Source organism: Phascolarctos cinereus, unplaced genomic scaffold, assembly GCF_003287225.1.
Source record: "Phascolarctos cinereus isolate Bilbo 61053 unplaced genomic scaffold, phaCin_HiC Scaffold_1;HRSCAF=81, whole genome shotgun sequence".
Taxonomy (NCBI): Eukaryota; Metazoa; Chordata; class Mammalia; order Diprotodontia; family Phascolarctidae; genus Phascolarctos; species Phascolarctos cinereus.
This window is the reverse complement of record NW_027555514.1, coordinates 99,894,077-99,905,339: the sequence shown is the minus strand read 5'-3', so window position 1 is coordinate 99,905,339 and position 11,263 is coordinate 99,894,077. Positions and strand designations below refer to the sequence as shown.

The 11,263-nt window shown below is 39.8% G+C and overlaps 1 pseudogene; it reads right to left on the bottom strand.

Annotated features, from left to right (window-relative positions):
• Positions 1 to 9,450: 9,450 nt before the first annotated feature.
• Positions 9,451 to 10,355, bottom strand: LOC110216125 (taste receptor type 2 member 134-like; annotated as a pseudogene).
• Positions 10,356 to 11,263: the final 908 nt, after the last annotated feature.

Here is an 11,263-nt window from a genome sequence, read left to right as displayed (position 1 = left end):
AGAAAGGTTAGGGGAGGCAAGGTTCTCCAATGTTCTTTCAGGGGAAAGAACATTTATTCTGGATTCAAAGGAACAGGAATCAAATTTGGCCTCAGACTCTTACTGCCTGGCAAGTCACTTAATCTCCTTGGGTCTCCCATCTACATCTTAAAAATGAAGGGATTGGGGGCAGCTAGGTGGTGCAGTGGATACAGCACCGATCCTGAAGTAAGAAGGACCTGAGTACAAATCTGGCCTCAGATCAAACACTTGACACTTACTAGCTGTGTGACCCTGGGCAAGTCACTTAACCCCAATTGCCTAAAAAAAAAACCACCCCAAAACCCCCCCCCAAAAAATGAAGGGATTGGACCAGATGAATTCTGAGGTCCCTGTCTTCTCAATATTTGTGATCCCTCTATCGTCTACTGAAGGCCACACAGCTAATATGTGACAAAGCTTGAGCTTTGGGTTCAGAATCCAGTGTTTTTTCCATTGTATTAGTATTATTTCCATTGTAGTAAAAAAAAAAATTTAGCAGCTCCCTGTTTGGTCCAGGGGAAAAACACAAAATACTTAGTCTGGCACATTAAAGGCCTCCTTCAATCTGGCTCCCACCTGCCTTTCCCAGTTGACCTAATATTTTTCCTTCCATGTACAAGCAGTTAATTTGGCCCACTAATTATCCCCTGTACACACCTATTCATCCTGTCTCTTCTAGGCTTTTTCCCCAGGTAGTCCCTCAATGCATCTTCTTCTCTGTCACCTCTGACTCTTGTAAGCCTTAGATTCTTTCAAGGTACATATCAGGTGTTCCCTCTTACACCAGGACTTTTCAGATCTTCTCTTTCTCTGTCTCTCTCTCTGTCTTTTTTTCTTTCTGTCTCTGTCTCTTTCTCTATGTTTCTGTTTGTCTGACTGTCCCCCCACATTTTTCCCCCTACCCCTGCCCCCAGAAGAATGTAAGCTCTTTAAGGGTAGGGACTGTGTTGCTTTTGTATTTGCATCCTCCACTGCTCTCATGGTATATTACATACAGCTGGTGATTAGCAACTTTAGCACCCCTTCCAAGTGGACAGTGCACTGCACTTGGAATCAGGAAGACCTGATTTTAAATTCAGATATTTACTCATTCTGTGACCCTGAGTAAGTCACTTAATCTCTGCTTGCCTCAGTTTCCTCTTCTATAAAATGGGATAATAATAACACCTACTTCCCAAAGTTGTTGTGAGGATCAAATAAGATACAGTTTGTAAAGCACTTTGTTGAATTGAATTACAATTTCTGTTGTTTTGTTCTATGTATGTTATTTTTTCTTATGATAAAATATTTTAATTTTTAAAAGCAAAGCATTCATCATTACTTACAATTGATAATAAATGAATTAGTAATCAAGTTTCTAGGATTCTAGTAAAGCATACTTGTGTGTGTGTGTGTGTGTGTGTGTGTGTGTGTGTGAGAGAGAGAGAGAGAGAGAGAGAGAGAGAGAAGAGAGAGAGAGAGAGAGAGAGAACGTGAGCACTTGCTCTCTCATGTGTATGGGGGATAACATCTTATGACAATTTCTCTTTTAAGGTTACTTATTGGCATAATGCTTAAATGCTACCATCTACTGGCAGTGACAAGTACTAAAAAGAAGGAAGCCTAGGTGAAAGCCTGAACTAACTGAGGTGTTGTAAGCAGGGTTGCACAGCCCAAAACTATGATGGTAAACAATGCTGCTCCCTTTCAGCACGAAGCAAGTGGAAGGACTGTGAAGGAGCAGGATGACATTATAATGTTGGATTCTTGGCGACAGCAGATTTCAAGTGGCTCCACTTTTGAGACCACTGCAGCAACACAGGTGGAATTCTTGGGTGAGAGTGATATGTCTAATGCAAAAGTGTAAGGAAATTTTTCAGCATTATTTAAATTATGGGTCTTCATACTTCTTTAATATAGTTTTCTTTAATATCTCCACTTTTTCTTTATCCTTATGAGTTGGTGAAATTAAAAAGAAATATCCTTTCCCTCTTTAATTCTAAAATGACACCCTCCCATTTTCCCTATAATCCCACCTTACCTTTTTGCAGTTTTCACCCAGTGTTCCTTATTTTCCTCCTTGGGGAAAAGCAGGACAGATTTAATCCTTTGTCTAGGAAACAGCCCATTAAAAACTTGAAGCCAGCTATCATAACTTCCCTGTCTTCTCTTCTTTAGGAAATGCCCCAACTCCCTTCACCCAGTTGTCATATAGTATCATCTTGAGGCTCTTTGCCATTCCTGTTGTCCTCCTTGAGATACTCTTCAGCTTATCAGTATCCTTCCTAACATTAGACACTTGGAATTAACACCATGCTCCACATATGTTCTTACCAGGAGAGATGTAGAATAGATGGGCACCAATATCGAGATTGTGCTAATTATTTAATGTATTCCTATATATAATACAACTATATTTAATTATACATAAGATAATATGATTATATAACATGTGATTATATTATGTATGATATAATTATATATAACATATCATATAACACATAAACATAATATATAAAATATATTAACTATAATGATGTAGTATATTATACATAATTATGTATACTATATATATATATATATTCATGCATATACGTATGTATATATATATATATATTCATGCATATACGTATGTATTCCTGTAAACCATTTCCCACCACCTCCACTCCTCAGATCCTTCTCCACTATCATCATGCTCCCAGGAAAAAGTCATGACCAGGAAACTAATCATCTGGAGATCAGCTTTAGTACTCACTCCTCATCAATATTCTCTATAGTCTCTGCCCCTGTGATCGAAGTGCTGGAGGGAAGTACAGTCCTCCTAAAGCCTCCTTCTAAAGAAGTCTCAGAATTCCCAGCCAGCTCTTCATTTCCTTCCATCAGCACTGCTTGATTTGAATCTGCCATCATCATACTCCTGGGCATGGCTACCTTCTCCCTGCCTCTCCTTCCCCTCTCCCCCTTTAGCTTCCTTTTGTATGTTGTTTCCCCTCATAAGATTGTAAACTCTTTTCATCAAGGCAGAGATTGTCTTTTTCTTATTTATATCCTCAGTGCTTAGCACAGTGCCTGCCACATAGAAAGTACTTAACAAATGTTTATTGAATTGAATTAATTCCTTCAGAGAGAGATGAAACTTCTCTAGGGTATAATCTAGGGTATACTTCTTTCCCTCAATTACCTTCGGTCTCTCCTACATAGGTTCCTAATCCAAAAAGGTTGTCCAACTAACGGTGTTTCAGGGACACCTCATTTTCATGATTCTAGGTCTCGGGTTAATAGGACTTAGAACTGGAAGACGCTTTAGAGATCATACGGTTGATGCCCTTTATTTTATAGATGAAGAAACTGAGACTCAGAAAAGTGCAAGTTCTTACTGTTGCAGTTTGGGGTTCTGGGAACCCTGAAATGCAAGGATACCGAGTGGGGTCTGCCTTGAAAAAATTTGATCACTGAAGCCTTCTTTCAGTCAGAATTGTGAGGTTTTATTATAACAACAATTGTGCTGACACAATTTGTAGTAAATCTGCATAATATTGTGACGCTAATAGAAGTGGACAAGATTCTAAGAATCTGTGCTATTGTATTGCCAGTAGAAGTGGGTGAGATTTCCAGTGAATCTGTGCAATTTAAGAGAGGCAAGATTGGTACTTTTATACAGAAAAAGACTGTGGGAAGATCTGGATGGGATTAAAGAGTGGCAAGTAGACTGGGGTGGGCCAGGTGCAGACAATGAAAAGAGTTAAGTGGCAGGGCCACAAATGAAAGGACAGTTAAAAGGATTATAGAGATCTAGGGAGACTGGGGTGGGCTGGATGCCTCAGGCAAACTCCAGGGACTGGATTCAGGGGCTAGGTTGCATTCAAAGATTTTTCCTTTTAAGGGTTCAGGTCCCATCCCCCCATTATTCCCCCTTCAAACAAATGGTGCCCAAAATCTTTTGGGGGTAAGGGGGTGAAGGTCTCAGCTTCTGAAACTGCTTCCTGCTGGGAAGGCCATAGAGCTTTCCCTGCCTCAAGGGGGAACCAAAGAGGAGTTTGACTGGAGCAGAGGATACGCTGTATCTGGGGGACAATGGGTGGACATGGACTGGTACCTGTTGTTTGTTGCCAACTGCAGGTGAGTGGCCCAGATATAGGGAGAATTAAAAGTAATGTCAGAATGGGGGAAAACAAAGAAAGAGCCCAGTTAGAATCATTTACGTTTGTCATACAGGATTATCTGATGTTGTTATTGTCTCAAAAGTTTCCACTCTGATTCCAATTCCATTAGGAGGATCAGATGCTACTGGGAAGTAACAACACTTTTGCATGTAGAAGTTTTCCACCCTTGGGTTCAATAGTTACACAAATGAATTTTCGGGAGACTGACTTTTACTGCAATTATAGCAAAAGACTTGGGAGGTACCTAAGTAACAACTATGCCAAATAGGTTACCTTACTCTAAGAAAATTGATTGCACTGAAATTCTCTTTTCCCAAACCAAACTAACGATGCTTCTGATTTAATTTCAGTAATTAATAGAATAACAGCTAGGTCTTTCTATCAGTTGTACCAATACTCAATTATTCTTACATTATTTTGAAACATGTAAGGTCCTTATTCCATACAGACGTGTATCTAGTAACAGGCAGATAACTAGGCCAAATACCCATTTACTAAGTTGTTTAAAATATAGAAAGGAATATAATTTTAGGCTGAATAGCTCAGATCTTAAACACACACTTAATTATAGTAGCTCAGATATATCCCAGCCTTAGTCTATATTGTCAGCATTGCGTGTGTACCTCTGTTTCACAAACTTCTTTTCCCTTTGTCTAATTATTCCCATAACATTCAGAAAGAATGTTCTATTCCAGAAATTTAATCTTTCATGTAACTGGAGTCATGCAGGAGTACTAATTTACCCAGTTGTTCGGGGATATGGAATGACTACACATTCAGATTGAAAACAACAAGATTTCACATACTTGTATTTGTGCTCACATCTTTTACTGACCACTTGCTTTGATTACAGAAATTTGCTGTGAAAAGGAAAAGCAGGGACATGATTCCTACCACACAGCATCAGTTCCACCTCATAGCTAGACTTAGGAATAATTAGGTGGGAAACATTCCTTTTCAAAGGAACACAATGGGTAAATTGTGCCAGGAGGATGTCATTTTAGACTGAGCTAAAATTGTTCTCCCAGCTTTTCTAGCTGCAGACGTCTACCTGTGTCACATTCTCTCTGAGTAGGTTGTTACATTTCTCTCAGATGTTGGATTATTGAGTATCGATTATGGATAGATTATTATAATCCATCAGACAACTCAAAATCAGTTACAGTCCCGTGAGCTTTTACCTAAGACATTAAGTTTCACTAATTACAGGTTGGGGGGAAATTTACCAGGATTTACATCTCAAATTTAAATTTGTCCTGGTGTAAAAGCCAATCATTAGAGATCATTTCTGTATACTTGGAAATTCTCATTGTTTAGGAACTCCATAACCCAAACATGCTTTTTGGGAGATTTACAAAATAAGGGGGAATTGACAGGGACCCCAGAGAAGAGGCTTCCTATCTACCTCATTTACCTTTTAGAGGTTCTGTGGGCTGTGCCTTTTGACTAGCCCTGAGGACTGCTCTGAATGGGGAGAACCCAACCCTCCTCAACACACACACACACACACACACACACACACACCAATTACCAGCTTTAGGTCTTAGCATTAAAACAACAACCAATAATCTTACAATTTTCATTAGTGATAGCCAAATTGTTTTAGCTGTTACACAAACAATAAACTTAAGATGACATCAATTGCATTTCCAGATCTTATAAAAATTATTGATAGAGGGATGGCCTTACCAAGTGCAGACTCTGGCTGGCTTCTTACCTTGTACTGTCTTGACCCATCTCACTTTCCTCTCTTCCCACAGCTGCTGGGGTGGAGGGGGAGCAGATTGGTGGGTGGTGGTAGTGGTGAGCAGGATGTGCTGAACCTAGGTGATACTTCTGGGTTTTGTGGGTGGGCTACAGGGTGCCCAGGGGACATGGCTGTTACCCGTGGGACTCTGCTGTAGCTACTGTCCCTCGCCCCTCCCCCCTTCTTCCTTTCACCAGGTGGGGGAGGGTGAATTCACAGGCGACCTAAATTCCCTACCATTCTCCAGCACTCTCTTCTCTTAATCTTATCTGGGATGGGAGGAGTTAACAGGAAGACAAGGAGTATTTTCAATCCCTGATCTGAGATACTCTTTTGACTCAAGGGAAGGGAGAGACCAGGGTTATGAGGAGGTGTTTCAAAACTCCTTAATGATCAATCTCAAAAGCTCCAGAATCTGCTAAAATGCTTTTAGCTGTTCTAACTTTTCACTGTAGCCTTAGGCTGATCAGAGCTGTGAGTACAGGAAGAAGAATCTTGAGAATTTATTTTGAACTTTCACAATTTTGCTTGGTCTTCTAGATCTTACTGAGGCCAGGCCCAACAATTTTCTTGGTCCTCTAGATCATATTAAGGCTGGGCACAAAGATTTCCTTTTCAAGGTCTTGGAGACTGACCTTTCTCCAAATCTAATCTAGGGGCAAATCTCAAGGAAGTCCCACTGACTGTGAAGATCCAGTGGCCACAAAGCTGGAAGAGAAAAGAGATCCTACAGTCACAGGCATGGGGACAGGGAGTCCCTCCATGAAGGAGGATCTGGGGATGTAGAGGGAAGTAAGCCTCAGGAAACAAAAAAGGACCTGTAGTTTTCCCAATTCCATAGCATCCTGGAGAATTGAGAGAAATAGGCATTTACTTTCAGATACGGCATCCCCCATGTGGCTGAAGGTCTTCCCCTGGTCCAAGACAGCCTTGTAACCATTTGACCCAAATGGAACCTGAGAGCATCAGGCCTGAAAAGCACTCCAAGCCTTCCTTGGTGCTTGGAGAGTGACCCCAACTTCAGATTGAGAAAGGAATAGAGAGAGGAGGCATATATACATCCTGGTCTTGGCTGGAGAAGGGCTTGAGGGGGTCAGGCAATTCCCCATACGGGCCACCTATGTGTTGCAGTTTGGGGTGCTGGGAACCCTGAAATGCAAGGGTACAGGGTAGGTTTGCCTTGAAAGAATTTGACCACTCAAGCCTTCTTTCAGTCAGAGTAGTAAGATTTATTGTATTATTCATAGAAGCAGGTGAGAGTCTAGTAAATCTGCACAATTTAATGGGGATAAATTGGTACTTTTATACAGAAAAAAGGGGAAAAAAGGTCAGTGAAAAGATCTTGATGGAATTAAGGAGTGGTAAGTAGTTGGGGTGAGCCAAGTGCAGACAATGAAAAGAGATAGTGATAGGGCCACAATGAAGGTACAGTTAAAAGGATTATTGAATATCTGCATAGACTGGAATGGGTGGATGCCTCAGGTGAACACCAGGGACTAGGTTCAGAGTCTGGGTTGTTTTCAGAGACATGGTCTTTTCCTTTTAGGGGTTCAGGTCCTATCCCTCCCCCATCAGTATCATGAACTGCTGAGAAAAAGGCAAATATCTTTCTATTCCCATCCAATTCTCTCTAGATATCTATTATATTTAGCTTATCTAAAATTGTATTCACTTCCTTAACATCTTTCTTATTTATTTATATTTTGGTTAGATTTGTATAGTTCTGAGAGGGTAAGGTTAAAGTTTCCTACTATTATAGTACTAAGATATTCCACCTGTAATTAATTTAACTTTTAAAAATTTAGATGACTATAGTATTTGGTGCATAGAGATACAGTATTAATATTACTTCATTGTCTATGGTACCTTTTATCAAAATGCAGTTACTTGCTTACCTCTTTTAATTAAATCTATTTTGGTTTTAACTTTGTCTAAGATCATGATTGCTACCCCTGACTTCTTTTTCCTCAGCTGAAGCATAATAAATTCTTCTCCAACCCCCTATTTTAACTTTGTGTATATCTCTCATTCTTAAATATGTTTCTTGTAAACAACATGTTTTTGGATTCTGGTTCCATTCTATTCCATTCTATTCCATTCTATTCTGGTTCCATTCTATTATGTTTCCACTTTATGGATGAGTTCATCCCATTCACATTAATAGTTATAATTATTATTTGTCAGTTTCCCTCCCTTACCATTGTCTTCCTTAGCCTCTATTTTCACCCTGTCCTTATGACCTTATCCTCTCCCCTTATTCTCCTATTCCTTATTCTACTCACCCCTCTGAGTTGTTCCCTTATTCTCTCCCCCACCCTCCTAAATCTTAAACTGTAAACCTTAAAGTCCCCTTTTACCTTCACCCCCCATTCCTAAATCTCAATCTACATACCCTTTTACAAGTCCTTCCCTTATCCTTTCCCCTAGTCCTTTTATTTCTTTATAAGTTTAAAAGACTTTTGTTTTTTTGCTTTTTTTTCTTGGTGAGGCAATTGGGGTTGAGTGACTTGCCCAAGGTCACATAGCTAGTTAGTGTCAACTGTCTGAGATCAGATTTGAATTCAGGGCCTCCTAACTCCAAGATTGGATCTCTATCCACTGCACCACCTAGCTGCCCTTTAAAAAGACTTTTATATCCTTTTAGATGGATATATTGTTCCCTCTTTAGCCCAGATCAAATGAGAGTAAGGTTCCAGCACTACTGGATCTCCACCTCCACCTGCTTCCTCTGTATCAGTTCTTCCTTTCATGTCCCATTTTATAAGATAATTGCTTCTTTTTACCTTTTCCTTCCCAAGCTTGGTTTTTAGAATCACCTCATCACACACAACTCAGATCCAACCTTTCTTTCAAACTACCATAGTAACGATGACAGTCTTAAGAATGCTGATAACATTTTTATATATAAGAAGTAAACTTAATGAGTCCCTTATCATTAGTCTTTAATGTTTTCCTCATATTTCTTCTGGATCTTTTATATCAAATTTTCCATTGAGTTCTGGTCTTTTTGTCACAAATATATGAAAGCCTTTCAGTTTGTCAAATGTCCATTCTTTTTTTCATTCAGGATTATATTCAACTTTGATGGATAAGTTATTTTTGTTCTCAACCCCAGCTCTTCTGCTCTTCTAAATATAATGTTCCAAGACCTTCACTCTTTTAGTATAGAAGTTGTTAGGGCTTGTGAAATCCTGATTGTATCTCTTCAGCATTAATTTTTTTTTTGTTGTTGCTTGCAATAGTTACTTGCAAAACTCCTTAATCTGGGAGTTTTGAAATTTGGCTATGATATTGCTGTAAGTTTTCCTCCTGCATCTCTGTCAGTGCTGAAATATCATAAGTAGTTAATAAAATATTGTTTGCTTCCTTGTTTCCTACTTCATTTCTTTCTTCCTTCTTTCATTCCTTTTTTGCTCCCTTCTTTCCTTCCTTCCTTAGTTCCTTCCTTTCTGAGTCTTATGAATCTATATCACAAATAGCAACATTGGTCATTGCTCAATATTGATTACTAATATTGATCACTTCAGAGTTGATTTCCCTTTATGCAGCCTCTGGGTCATGAGGCATCTTCTTCAGAGCCCTTCTCAGTTTTGAGCTGTTCAGGATGATGAAGGCAGGATGGATGGAGAAGCCAGCATAGCTCACTACCTTGCATACGCAAAACTGAAAGATGAAAATTGAAATAGGTGCAGTAGTTGTGATGATAACAGGCATAACATGTGATGTATAGATGATGAGAAAGAAGAAAAGTGACTTCAAAGCTGTGATAAGTACCTTCATACTTGGATCCTGAGGACCAGCATTATGGTGTTGCATGTTCCCCAAGTGTCAGCACAGGGACGAAATGACCAAAATGGTGGAGACCAGGAAGAAGAGGAAAGGAATTATCAAAATAAATATTTGTAGTGGCAGGAAAAAATGGCTGTGGAATAAGTATTCCTCTCCTCAAAAGCGGTGTTTTCTGAGTAATTCCCAGTGACTGGCAGTTGGAAAATGTAATAGCTCTTTATAAAAGATGAGATGCATATCAAAGTGGATATCACTAGGGACCACAATAATAGCCAGGGGACAAATCTGGAAATTCTTCACTTCAGCCAGAGGAAGATTGAATGAGTGAAGGAAGAAATTTTCACACAGTAGAAAACAGCAAGCCAAGTGGTGAACCAGAATGTGGTCACATTAGTAAAGTTCCAGAAAGTGAAAAAGTATATTGTACTTGTGTTAGTTACGGAGAAATATGCACAGAAGTTTTTAAGAATTGATGTCCATTGTAGAAAGAATCGAGAGATGCCCAGGCTGGCCAGGAACATGTCACCAGGAGGCAGGGTCCAACATTGCACTCACTCCTTGCCCAGCACTGTGATGATGAAACCATTTTCTATGACTCCTGCCACAAACTCCAGGAGAAAGAAAGTCATGAAGAAGAGAATGAATAGGCTGGGCATTCTTTCTCTACCAAGCTTCTGCTGAGACTCAGATGCTCCAGAAAACCTAACCCAGAAGTGATGTGATAGCAAGCCAGACTCTTCAAGGATTCAGCACCTCTCTTTGCTTTATTCAGGAGCCCAGCTGGAGGAGAAAGCGGAGGAGCAGGAGGACACTATGCATGCCTGATGTGAATTAAAAAAGAATCCTACCATCTCTATGGATGCAAATTTGACATAGATAACTTACTGAACCCAGTCTCTATTTGTTTGTCTTTGATTTCCCTGTCCCTGACCAGAGCCAGGGTCAAGGAAATATCTGGATATGGGCTACTGATCCTGGCACCTTTCAAGAATCCCCCCAAAATACATATTTGTTTCCTGCCCTCCGGGTTCCCTCACTGAAGTCTAGCTATAAGGCTCACCAGATCTTCCCCGTCTCCTGTTATACTGCTTTCTCCACCGCCCCCCACTATTAATATCCTCCTCTCTATAATGTAAATACTTAGTTGTCCATTGGTGCCCTGGATTCACACATCTATTTTGCTCCCTGTGCCTAGTGTATCAAGTCCTACTTTGTAGATGTCAGTTTGACATTGAACCACTTACTACATCTTTTTGAGTGCCACCATTCTACCAGTTCTGAATCTTTGTAATTGCACAATCATTCAGTCTACATCTTTTCCACAAGAATAGTACTAATTAATGCCTTGGCATTAATTTGTTCCTGATTTCAGTCAGTAGCAAGGCCCTGGGAGAATGTTAAATAGGACAGGTGATTTTTCTATGAAGGGAAAAGGGAAGAGATAGGATAGATTTCTACTCAGAGAAAAAGTATCCCATGAGGTTAAGTGCAGGAATGGAAAGGGGAGGTACTCTGAGAAGCTGGGAATAAATAACTGTGAACATTTTTAGTAACTGAAAGGGAA